The sequence below is a fragment of the Melanerpes formicivorus genome, unplaced genomic scaffold (assembly GCF_026170545.1).
Source record: "Melanerpes formicivorus ecotype bairdi unplaced genomic scaffold, bMelFor1.0.p_v2 SCAF_5, whole genome shotgun sequence".
Classification (NCBI taxonomy): Eukaryota; Metazoa; Chordata; class Aves; order Piciformes; family Picidae; genus Melanerpes; species Melanerpes formicivorus.
In genome coordinates, this window is record NW_027142357.1 from 29,274,082 (window position 1) to 29,286,770 (window position 12,689).

Consider the following 12,689-nt stretch of genomic DNA (forward strand, 5'->3'; position numbering starts at 1 on the left):
TCTCATTCGTATGACTGTTAATGCACCGGATCAGTGCAAAAGCAAAGATTTTTGGAGTAGAAGTGGGGCACTTTTTGGAGATTCTTTTTCCTCTCCTGGTAGCCTCGGTCCCAAAACACGAGGATTAAAATAGATAATCGTGTTCTGGTGAGGCTGGTTACCGCCTTTAGGGGAACGTCTTTTACGAACGCTGCAGCTACGGAGGATGTTTCTCTCGAAGGTTAAAGTTGCTAAAGTGTGCGGGGCTGGCTCTTCGCTGGGCTACGGCCACGGTACGGGCCAAGTCTAGCCGGCTCTGCCGAGATGCTCCGTGGGGCTTTAGTGCCTCCAGCCACGCCGGGGCAGCGGCTTGAAAAGTAGTGCAAACTCTGGGGGAAAGCCAGCAAACCTCACCAAAGTTGCAGGGAAGCCACTCGCCAGCTCCATCCCCGCCTCAGCGCGAGTGAATCGCACAAGGCCAAACTTTTGTTGTTTAGGGAGGGAGGGAGGGGGGTTACTTTCACCGAAGGCTTTTTTTTTTTTTGTGTGGGTTTGTTGCAGCTGCCCTCCAGCTGAGCGGCTGAGGAGGGGCTGCTGGCGGCACCGTTCCCGAACAGCGCAGCAAGGCCAGAGGAGGAGGGTAAGAGGGTCCCACCCAGCTGCTGGGGAGCCCCACACCCGAAATGGTGCGGTTCGCCAAAGCGAAGGGATGATATGGGATGGAAAGAGAGAGAGGGTCCGGAACGGACCGCTGCTCCCGCGCAGAAAGGGTGGGAAGGGTTTGATCCAACACCCCCACCCCGACCCCCCACACCCCCTTTTTTTTCCTACGGGGCCTGGAGCGGGGGACGGGGGTGGGGTGGGTGGGGTGTGTGTGTGGGGGTGTGTGTGTGTGTGAGTTAGGGGAGGCAAGAGAAAACAGACCCTACAGCCAGTTTCCCTCTTGTGTCAGGGTTTGAAAGCGCTGTAGCGTCTTCTCTGCAGGCTGCTGAACTTCAACCTGCGTGCGTGTGTATACATATATGCACACGCATAAAACTATGTGTATGTGTGCACGCCGTGTCCCGGCCCGGGCTGATGGGCAGCAGGAGCCGCTCCGCAGCGCCCCGCACCTCTCCAAACTGCCCCCGGCCCTCCCCAGCCCTGCCTTCTTCCCCGCCTGCGTCCGCGCGAAGCTGTTCCGCGGCAACAGCCGGGAGAACGCGGTGTCGCCGCCGGCATTCGCGGCAGCTTTTGGCGAGGAGCGGAGCAGAGTTGAGGGGAGAGGCACAAAAGGGAAGGACGGAGGGAAAGTCCCTCCCACGCCCCCCTCCCCCAAGTTTATGATGGGGGTCCGGAGGAGCAGCTCTGCTCCGCAGCAACCGTTCGCCTGCTGAAAACTTGCTGCTTCGCTTTTGGGGTAAAGTTGATGCTTATTTTGTCTTTTTATTGTGCTTTTTATTTATTCCCACTTCTCTCCTTCTCCCGCTTTTGTCGGAGGTGCTCTGTGGGGTGAGGGAGGGTAGAAATTTCGCGAGGGGCTCTTCTCCAACGGGTGCCTGGGGGGTCCTGTCCCGTGTCCTGTTCTCCCCTCCCCCCGCAGGTGAGCGGGGTTGACGCGGTCGCGCGTGTGTGTCCCCGGTGTGTGACTCCCCCCGCCCCAGATTCTGCCAGGACTGGGCATTGGGCCGTGCCTCTACGGCCATTGTTTTTCCCGGGGGCTGCGGTGACAGTCCCAACCCCGAGCCGCTGCGGGGACCGCCTTGCCCCGGGTCTTGGAGGACGGCTGGGCTCCCCACAGCCAGCAGTGAGTTTGTATTTTTTTTTTTAATTAAGTTACCCACCTCCCTCCCCCCCCCTCCCTCCCCCCCCCCACCTGGGAAGGGGCAATCTTTCGACAAGTATATTTGCTGAGGAATTTAAAAAATTCTCTGCTGCAACTTGATCCCTGTGTGATGAGGAGCGGCTCGGAGAGACCCGGACTCCAATCCTATTAAGGACTTAGAGAGTTGAGAGTTTTCCCCCCAGACTCGGTGGCTTTAAAACAATCGAGGAGGAGGGGAGGGAGATAGGCTCATCTAGATGCCTTTTCTGCCTCAAGCGATTGCCATCATTTCCTGGGAAACCTGATTTTTCCAGCGCAAGGGCTTAGGGTGGTTTATCAGCGGTCCTACCTCTGTCCCTGCTGCCGATTTTCCGGCGGTTATAGGGTTTTTATAGATTTCTTTTTATTTTGTTGACCTGCAGCTTGGGCTTCAAAACTTGGCGGGATGGGGCCGCTCATCTGCGCGGGCGCGGTGGTGGTGCGCGCAAAGCCGCACCCCCTCCGCGGGGCCGGGACCAGCTCTCCTGGGTGAGCCGGGGCCGGGGCCCGGCGTGGCCTCCCGGTGTATTTCGGGGGTGGGGGGGAGCAGCTGCCCAGGCGTGGGGTCACCGGGACTGATGCGGCGAAACTTGTGCCTGTCTATAGATGCCCCGGTGTGTCTTCCAGCTGCGGTGCTGGAAACCCCTCTGCCTGCCTTTCTGCCCGTATAAATTAGCATTTTATTGGCGTATCGTGTTTATATTTTTACAACCACTGATAAAGGGACTTGTTGTAAAACTTTGTCCGCCCCCTGCCAATCCCCTTCACTTTTTAATTTTGTTTTGGTTTTTTTGCAACCGAGGCTTTTGGGATGTACAAGAGTTTGAAAGCAAACGTTTGACGAGCGTGCTGCATAAAGCAGCATTTAAACAAATACTGTATTGGCATGCTCTGTGGAGTTGGTGCCAGAAAAGTAAAGTAAATAAGCCATGAAATTCAAAATATACAGAAGTGAAATAGACTGATTTGTTCTAAGGCTTGCTGATTTGATCTGTTTGTTCTAGCTACCTTGCTTTAAAAAGAAAGAAAAAAAAAAGTTAAAAAAAAAGTTAAAAAAAACAAAAGTTTGGGGCTTTTGTAGCTCTAAACTCAATTCACTTCACTTGAAAAGAGACTACATTCACCTGGAAAAAAGTATCCTGATAAATAATTGTCTATGGTCCTGGGATGTTTGAAATGCATGGTAATTGCAGCATGCAGCAACTACAGTTAGTGAATTGGTTTGGTTCAACTTTTTTGATGGGTGGATATGGTAATTTGTATTTTGGCTGGGACTTGAGGAAATGTTGACACCTGTCAGACTTTGAATTGCAATAAAAATGTCATATTCCATGTTATTGCAAAACTGACAACTTTTAAGAAGTGAATGAAATTCATTATGGCTTTTCCACTGTAAACAACTCTTGGAAATTTGTCATTTGATTGAAAACATGACCTATCTGTAGCACTGAAAAGTGCCTGATCCACTGAAGATGTACTGTTAATCTACGGGTATGTGTATCTCCAAGCCTCTGCTGTGTGTTTGTGAAAGAGCTAATCTTTAAAGCAAGGTGAGGTAAGATTCACTTGATCTCAAATGTTGTTATTGCTTAAAGTATGAGACTTTGAAGTGCCCAGAAATGCAACTGCTGTTCCTCAAAGAAAAGCAGATCTCAAGGACTGTTTCCAACTTCCTTTCAATGTCTTTTTTTTCCAGTGTGTCAAAGGGGATGTATACAGATGGACAAATACTGTTGGTGTGAGGTCATTCATTTTGTGAAAAATTAGAGCCATAGAAGAATTTGAACTAGATGTATATGCCAGTATAAATCTAGTGTAATTTAACTGAAGCTGCTCCAGTTTATCCTTGTATAAAAGAAAACATAACTTGACCTCAGATAGACAATACACAGCAGTCTGCATTCCTTAACATCACACTGAGCACTGAAGTCACATGTAGAAAGGACAGCCTTGTTGTGGTGTATATATAAGGACCAGCATTGTATGCATTAATTTGAAAACCATTTTAAACTTTTATGGCAATGAATAATTTTTGAGTATGGTTTCTGTGATTCTAGTGATCTTATTGATTGATACCACAAATTCCCCTTCAGTGGCACATTTGTGTAAAAGCTGTACAGGGTCTGGAGCTATGTGGTCATCTGTGTGGAGGAAGAGTTACATGATCACTACAGCACTGTATAACTTGAAAAGATGTTTTTCATGATCCTGATACTTTATTTCTTTTTAGAGAGTTTGAATTTTTCTAGTGAGTTTTCCAGTCCTCTGTCCCCCCCCCCCCCCCCCCCCCCTTTTTTTGTGTGTGTCTAAGAATATGGTAGAGCATCTAATCTAATATCAATAGCATTAACCCCATTCTTTTCTTCTAAGTAGAGAGAGCACTTGGTTAACTGCTTCCCCTGGTTTTGGTGGCATACTGTAAGCCAGTTGTTTGCCCTGTAGTCTGAAAGGTACACAGATACTACATGCTTTTGTACTCTCAGAAGTGCCCTGTTCATACTGAAGTTTCCAGTGCAGATTAGTGGAGGCAGTGGAGTCAGTAAGCGGCCACCAAAATCTGTATGTATTTGTGCAGCAAACACCTATCTATTGCCCCATCACAAAGCCTCCACTTAATAATCTGGCCAAGGATTTCAAGGCAGCGAGTTTTTTCAAAGAAGCTACTTAGGGACATTAGATGTGACTATAGCATCAAACTAATTAGTTGCCACTCCATTTCTGTGAAGCTTCCAGGGCTTTATAGAAATGCGATATTTGCACTTCTTACTTGCTGCTGAGGCATTGAGGTTAAGCAGTCTCTGCTTTTTGTCTGCTTTTTTAGTGATGGGAAAGATTCCAGGGCATTGTTCAAGAGCTGCACAAACCCTGCTATGTACCTAGGTAAATATTTTAAACAGTTGCGCATTTGGACAACTTGCCACAAAGCATTGAGTGGTATTTAGGGTTTGCTTCAGCTCTGTTCCCAGGGCCTTTATAAAGAAAGCCAAAACAACAGGAGGTATTTGGGGAATTAATTGAAACACCGCTAAGTGAAATGGCAAAGAATGAATTCTAGTATGAACGAGGCCAAGAAGATATTGCGTAGAAAAGTAAATACAACTTGTGTGCCTGCGCATCCCTACATATGGGTACACACATGTATGCATGCGTGTGTACAATTCTCAACTCATGAGTCATGTACACAGCAGATCCCAGATGCATCTTCTAGAAATTAACTTCTGTTGGGTGTACAAGTAATGAGCATTGGGTCTTGCGCAGTAGTCTTGATAGTTGCAGAGGCACCAAGGTTTACCTTGTGAACAAATGACTGGAATGGAAATATGGGATAATTTTTCTGCAGACCAGTTCTGGGGTGTGTGTGTGTGAATACATAGTAGATATGTGTAGTCCAGGAGAGGCCACAGAACTTGGCTTCATTCATGCTCATCTACTGTAAAACCACACACCATACTCTTTAGTTTATTGTAAACTAAACAAAATCAGAGGCACAAAAGATGAAATGTACAGCACAAAGGGAACAGAACAGTTGTTGTCCTGTAATTCAAAAGTAGTTCAGAGCTGTAAAAATTGTTTAGGATTTGTGACTATTCAGTACCACTGAAAAATAGGCCTTGGTGCCTGGAAGTGGATGTTCAAAATGTAAAATGTTTGAAATTGGTCTCATTTGGGCCCCTGTTGCAATGAGTGGGGGCTTTTCTGGTACTGTCATGAACACAGCTGCCCAGATACACCAGTCACTGGTGAATCTTTTCTCATCATTTCACAATTATTTGCAATTGGCTGTCACCTTCATGCAACTGTAAATATTCCAAGAGGAAACAATGCAAATTAGAACTGTAGGTACCAGGATCTTTGTACTGGATGTATTTCTTTTTGCATTTCTTTTTACTTTCTAAGTGTTCTTTTTCATATGAAAAGAGTTCAGCAGCTTTATCCTTATTCAAGTCTTTTCTTTTTTTGTATCTGCTGGGGAGAAAACCATTAATTTTGAGGAATGGTGAGAGTAAGCCTTAAGCTCTCTTTGACGTTTTAGTTTAACTTGAATAGGTTAATTTTATTTTATTTTTTTAAAAAGAAAACAAGTTGGTGGGAAGTGTGTTTTAACTGTGAGCGCCTGATTTCAACCATTAGCATAAGAAAAAAAGTTTTAGTGCATTTACTATTGTATTGAATGAAGAGTTCCAACAGTCAGGGGAAAGAAAGTAAAAAGGCTGTAAAGAAATGATGGTCTATTCAGATTATTCAGCAGCCCAAAGCTCTGGTCATCTGCCTCTGAAATCTGTGATCGGGATATCACTTTTATCTTCCTGTGCCTTTCTCTCGCCTTTTTCACATGTTCAGTTTTGTCAAGGTTTATTGATCACGTTTTCTTCTCTGCAAATCTGTGGAAAATTTAATAAACCAAAAACAACAGAGAAATAAAAGGAACTTTTTATTCATTAGCACTAGATTGAATTTTATTCTATAGTGACTACTCTTCTGCCTCCCATGTGTGTCATTGTGTCATTCCTGCAGGACTTACAGTACATACAGTGGGGATGGCTGCACTGCTAATTCTTTTCCAAGGAAAAAGTTTGTTTAATGTTGTGATCTCATGATAGATCCGACCCTGCTGCTTGTCTCTTCTTCTCTGCCCTCCTGACATTCACATTCTTGACTGTGGTGCTTCTGCTGCTAAATACCTTAAAGTGTGTATTCCTCAGAGCATTTACCTCTTCAAGAATGAAATGTATTTGCTACCTAGCAATTAAACCCAAATTTAAATGATTGCAGATTAGCAGTAATTATTTACAGTCCTGATTGTTTTGGTGCTATGATCCTTGTTCATTACACATCTGCTTTGCCGTGGTGCTGCCCCAGAGCGCTTTGTGATGCAAATGCTTTTGTTAACTTACAAATAGTTTCAGTATCTAGATCATCTCAGGTGACATATTTAAGTCTCTTCTTTTTTCCCAGATGGACTTAAAAAGCTGTAATTAAATGTGGCTTCTAGTATGATTAAGCTTTGCTAACATTTTCCATGGAACCATTTACTTGAACTCTGGCACTTTCTGCTCCTGTCACTGGAAGATTTTTCAATAAAGGACCCTTTTAACATTAATTTAATTTCATTTAATGCAGCTTGTGAGCGCAAGGAAATAAGTTAAAATGGAGGACGTATCAGCCAGAAAGATTTCTTGATTCCAAGTAACTTCACTGCTACTCTGTGTTTAAAATGCCAAGGTGTAAATCCCAGGGGAAGGAAAACCACGTCGTTCTGTAGAATAGTCCCAAATACTGTCATAATGACTAGTACTATCAATGCTGATGCTTCTGAGGGATGAGCTAAAAGCCACAGAAGGGCACCCATGCTTGAGATTGTAATTTCACCTACAGCGATGGCGCATCTGTGACTGCATCTTTTTCTCTGTGCAATGGGTGACTCTATGTTCTGTAGGAATACACACTTGCAATCTTGAACTGCCTTTAAATCTAGAGAAAGAACTTTGTGTCCAGCAGAAGGAATCCTTCTGGGGAAACCTGGACTCCTCTGTGGAGGGAAAACAAAACAAAGTAATAAAGTCTTCTATCCTCTGTGAAATGTGGGAATTTACTGTAGGTAATTCATTCACATGAATATAATGAACATGCCTTCTCTGCGTTGCTCCACTGCTCAGCAGAAGCCAGTGTGTGTCCAGCACCTCAGTGACAAGCAGCCTGCAGTCACAGTCCCTCACCTGTGCTCTGATGTGCCAAACACCCTTGGCAGGGGACCGGCTGGTCCTCCCCAGGATCTGCAAGGGGTGGTCAGCTGCACAGCTTTATTTCTGCAGTAGCAGTGGGAACACTTACAGTGTTACAAATGGAGTTCAGATGAGCAGGTGATGCTGTGATTTCACCCCACTGTGGCTTTTTTCCCTGCACTGGAAGCTTTAAATACCCATTCTCTGGAAGTTAGATTGTTTGTTGTTTTTTCTTTTTTTTTTTTTTTTACTTTTCTTTAAATGTCCATGTATTTAGTGATTATATTTTCTTAGTACAAGAAGATCACCCAGAACGTGTCTAGCACTGTGTTAAACAGCTTGATTCTGTTACTGAAATTCTTTGAAAACATCTTGCCATTTTTTTTTTCTTCCAGTTTGGAAAGTGGCATCCTTAGCTAAAAATCAGAATGCCACTCCCCTCCATAAAGACCTGTGAAGTCCTACTGGAAGCCCTTTTTTTCACACCTCCTTTAAAAGTGGTGTCTTTTGATTGCACCAGTGTTAAAAGAGCATCAGTTCCCGACACCAAGATAGCTTCTTTTCAGAGCAATGCTCAGCAATGCCTCTTTGTGCAGTGGACAATGCAATAAGTCAGACAGGACTCTCTGAGCCACCTCTGTAAGGAACTGTAAGGGCTGCTGAAGTACACTTGTGTTAAGTTGAATTGATTGAAATTTAATGGCTGTTAGTAGCTATGAATGGTAATGATTTTCTAGAGTATCTTCACCATGCTTGACATTAATAACTGGAGAGTGTGTATGTGTGATGCTAGTGTGTTACTCATTTTTAAAGATGCTTTCTCCCAGCCCTCTTTCCCATAATTTAGGTGTTTTGATGCTTTGGAAAAAAAACAACCATCTTGGACTTCGAAGAGCACGTACATCTTGTCAGCATAATTTTGTGCTCATGATTTTTATTTTTTCCAATTCCAACATAAATCAGACTACAATATAGGGAGAATGATGAATTTGTTTTACATGCCACCATGAATTAATGCTATGCAAATAGAAGCTTTACAGGTGCTGTGATTTACTTAATAATTTCAAGTTCTAATATTTAAGCTCATTCATTATGTTTGAGTAAAAAAAAAAAAACAACCAACCACCACAGCATGTTCATATTTTTAAACGTGAAATGTGAGATTTGTGTGCATTTGCTGTGTGCAGTTGCTGTGTAAGCACATTTGGTGGCTAAGAAAGAATCAATCAGTGTTTGCATTCAGCGTCTTATTCCTGGAGATGTTACAGGGAGATTTCAAAGAGAATAATCAAACATTTGCATGTAAGGAGAGGAAGATGCAGGTAAAACAGCCTTCAAGGATATAAAGAAGCAGAAAAGTGCCAAAGTCAAGTTTTTTGGCCTTTAAACATGGAGCAGGGTGACGTAATTTTGCTATGCAAAGTGGCCTTTATTTCATCTTGAGCAGCTCACTGTGAACTGCTCACAGATCTGCTGTCTTCACCATGCAGTGAGGATGAGCCAAGGAGCTGGTGAGAGCTATAGGCATCCTGGGTCAGAGGTGAATGCGAATGTGATCGCAGGGTTTTCAGGCTTTGATATAATTTTTAGTGTGCTTCCCAAAGGCTAAGGACAAGGGGGAGAAAGTTTGACACATAAATACATCTTGAATCTCTGAAGATAAGAATAGATTTTGGCTTTATTTCTCAAAAAATTGAGGTCACTGTGGTCTGATGACAGGCTGAAAGCCCATCACTCAATTTATTTTCCTTACTTTTTCTTTCCCTTTAAATGAGCAGATAGAAGCTTATTTTTGATACATTGTACATATTGAGTTAGTGACATGGTATTCAAGGTTTGAAATTTGTGGCCCCAGGGTCAAAGAATGAGCATCAACATCAGGGCCTCTCTGCCCATGTAGTAAGTAATTTGGTAATGTAGATGAGTGAAAAGTGAAGCTTTACAAAATACATCTACTCTATGCAACAGGACCATGTGTTTGCATGATTGCCACAGCCATTACTCATGGGAGTAGGCTCAAGAGGTTGGTCCTTGACCTCTTCAAGCCTAGGAGACTGTTGACCAGGGAGCAGAGTGGTACTTGGCTTTTAGTAATGTTGACAGCTTTGTCTTTTGGTGTGTGTGTTCTTGAAGAACTCAGAGGAGAAATTCATCCCGATGTGCCATTCAAGCCAAGGGTTTAGCTGGGTGTTAAAGGACCATTTGGGAAGTGGTGCACAGCGTATGTACCGTGGTCAAGTTAATTATGTTGCTTTGGCAACCACAGCTTTGGTATTTCCTGACTAGGGCTCTTGATGGAGTCATATTCCAATATCTGGCATCATCAACACTAAACCTTCTTGCAAATTCACATCAGTTTTGTCCAACGGTTACAGAAAAAAAACAAAACCAAGACGAGGGATTTTTCTGACAGAGTTAAAAATTCATTAATTTACAGGTTTTGTGTTGAAATAAGTTTCTATTTAGAATTTCTAAATGTCATTCCATTGTAGGAAATAGAGTAGCAATACAATTCATTCTCCAGTGGGTTCCAAGTGATTGTTTCAAATTTGTGGAGTATTTCAGCATTTGGAGATTTTGTTCCAATTCACAGTAAGCCAGATCTGGAAATTGTAAATTCCTCTGTAAAATGCAGTAAATGTATCCCTAACTTTGCTCTTCCTTTCTCAGAACTGTAAGGCAATACAGAGCTGAGCACAGTACATAAGTTACCCAACCATGCCCATGGCTAAGTTTTTTGCCCTTGATTTAATGGGCTGTGTTGTTGGGGTTCCCCCTCCCCTTCCCCCCCCCCCCCTTCTTTTAAAGAAAAGGGACTGAAAGGAAAAACACTGCACATACTGTTTCAGCAAAGCCTGCACCTAACAACTGACCCTCCTGCAGCACTCTTAATCTCTGGTTTTTATTTGAGAAAATGTTCCTACCTCTGTGTTTTCCTCCAAGGCCTCTGGCAGGGCTTGCTAAAATATAAATGAATTGTTAGACTTATCCTGAGAAATTCACTGGTGCTGTAAGTGAGTTCATCCCTCTGGGACAAAGCACACAGGGGGAGGTGGGCGGCAAAAGGCAGGTCCAGATCTGCATCATGGGGACGGGGATGAAACAGGGCAGTGCTGGCAGCCGCTGGAGGTTGCACCATTCTCCCAGGAGCATGCAAGGTGAGGGATCCTCCTTTGCTTTCCAGAGGGCATTTCCAGCAGTGCAGATGGCATGGGGATCATTGCCAAGGCATTAATTTCCTTTAATCTCTTTTCAGGGTAGAGATACCCAAGAGCTAGACACCATCCAAGCTGTTGAAGGTGGGAGATGAGCAAAGCTTGCTTGGTGGGGGGAACTCACTGACAGTGAGCTGGCATTGCTCTCTGCTGCCCTTTCTGGCTGAAACATTTTAGGTCACCTTGGGTATCTCTGCTCTGCCTGATGGTTTGTTGGGTACCCATTGCCTCAGATTAGGGTTGATATTTTTAATGTGTTTGGTGTAGTTAGGCAACAATGTGTCTCAGCAGTCAGGCTGAAGGAAGGGCACATAAAATAACTTGGGACCCCGAGCCTTAGCTGTTGAAGATGACACTTTGCAGTGTAATGGAACCTCCTGTCTTTACCCCGGTTCCCTCCTGCTGTTGCTGCATGTGGAATAACCAAGCATGTTCTTGGGGTTTACCAGCAGAGGTGCAACATAGGATCCTCCAGGGAAGGGGAAGAAGGCAACCACTCAGGATGTCCTCTTCAAAGTGGCTTTTCCATCCTTTCCTTGGCTGCACTCTTCTGGCATGGTGCAGCTGAGGGTCTGCCACGCTGGGGCTGGCTGGATGTTAGCCACCTTGTAATGAACTGAGAGCAGTTGGGTTTTTGTTGTATTTTTTTTTCCCCCTCTCATGTTGTTAGTTGCTAGGATGAGGTCTATGCTCCTTGCATGCCAAATGGCGTGCCTTCTGGGTGTACTAAATTACAAACCTCCTGTGTAGGCTGGACCAGGAACCATTGGTGCAGCAGTTCAAACAAAGTGCAGTGCTGCAGGTGCTCTTTTGCTGGCTGCTTGCTTCAAATGTCACACCTCTCCTTGACTTAACATCTATGCTATTTCAACATCTCACATGAGCTAATGGAGTTTAGATATCACCTGTTTCTGCCTCTCTCCCTGGAGGTCACAGATTTCTGGACACCCTTGAGATGGAGTTTTACGGTCATCAGTGGCATTTTTAGGTCACACAACTGCAGCACTTGGTCTTCTTGCCAGCTAATCAAATGACTAATTAGTTCTTACATTGCTGCCATTATCTTTTTCCTCTAGCTTTGGTTCAGCTCTACAGGATGAAGCCTGCTAGGAGATAACTTCTGAGAATTATTTGATTGGAAACTTAGAGGCAGATATGGTCAAGAGACTCCATATGAGCAATCATCAGTGCCTGTGTTTGCGTACCTTGATTCATCTGTGTATATTAAGGCATCTGTCAAAGCACAGTGTTTAAAGACAGCCTTTCTGTAAGCCTCCACATGATTATGGCATTGAAGATCCCACATTCACAGCTCTTTTAATTCCATTGTAATGTGGGTTATTTCCACAAGATGATTATTATTATTTATTTTTTTTTCAAAGGCATCCGTGTACGAATATTGTAGTTTATTTTTACATACATTCATTTTTGCCTCAGGGCATTTTACCATGCACCCTCTAAAATCTTCACAAATGGACGTGGGCAGTGCAAACCTTTGTGTGTATTGCAGTCACATTAACCCACATTATTTCCCACTTTTCTCAGGTGTTGATGGCATCTGGTTGCGACAGATGCTTTCTGATAAAGCCTTCAGATCAACATGCCTTTGGAGGCATCAGTGCACTGTGTTGGTACTTGCAGACTGCTGTATCCAAATACTCTTCTTTAATTGTCTTATTAAGTAGAGAATTAAGCTCTGTGCTTTGACTGTTTTGGTGCCAGTGATTCTTATTGCAGGCTTTGGCACTGCACCGCGTTGTGTTTTAAAGAGACAGCATCACTTTAATGATGTGGGAATTGAGTTGGAGGATAAAAATCCACTGAGAACAATGGCTGACTGAGAGTATGGTATGTCAAATCTGATTTTACGTTCTTCTCTTCAGATTGTTAGGTGGGGGGTTTAGTTCAAATGCCTGCGACGATTTAAGA

The 12,689-nt window shown here is 43.9% G+C and overlaps 1 protein-coding gene across 3 annotated transcripts in view; it reads left to right on the forward strand.

Moving 5' to 3' along the window:
• The first annotated feature begins 546 nt into the window (after positions 1-546).
• Positions 547-12,689, forward strand: part of GLI2 (GLI family zinc finger 2) — a 198,059-nt gene continuing 185,916 nt past the window's right edge. For 2 of the 3 annotated variants that reach the window (XM_068138972.1, XM_068138975.1), the window contains exon 1: positions 1,216-1,378. The gene's annotated coding sequence lies outside the window, so the exon portion shown is untranslated. Of the gene's footprint in view, positions 620-1,215; positions 1,379-12,689 lie in introns of those variants that run through there. The other variant, XM_068138973.1, reaches the window with a different exon arrangement.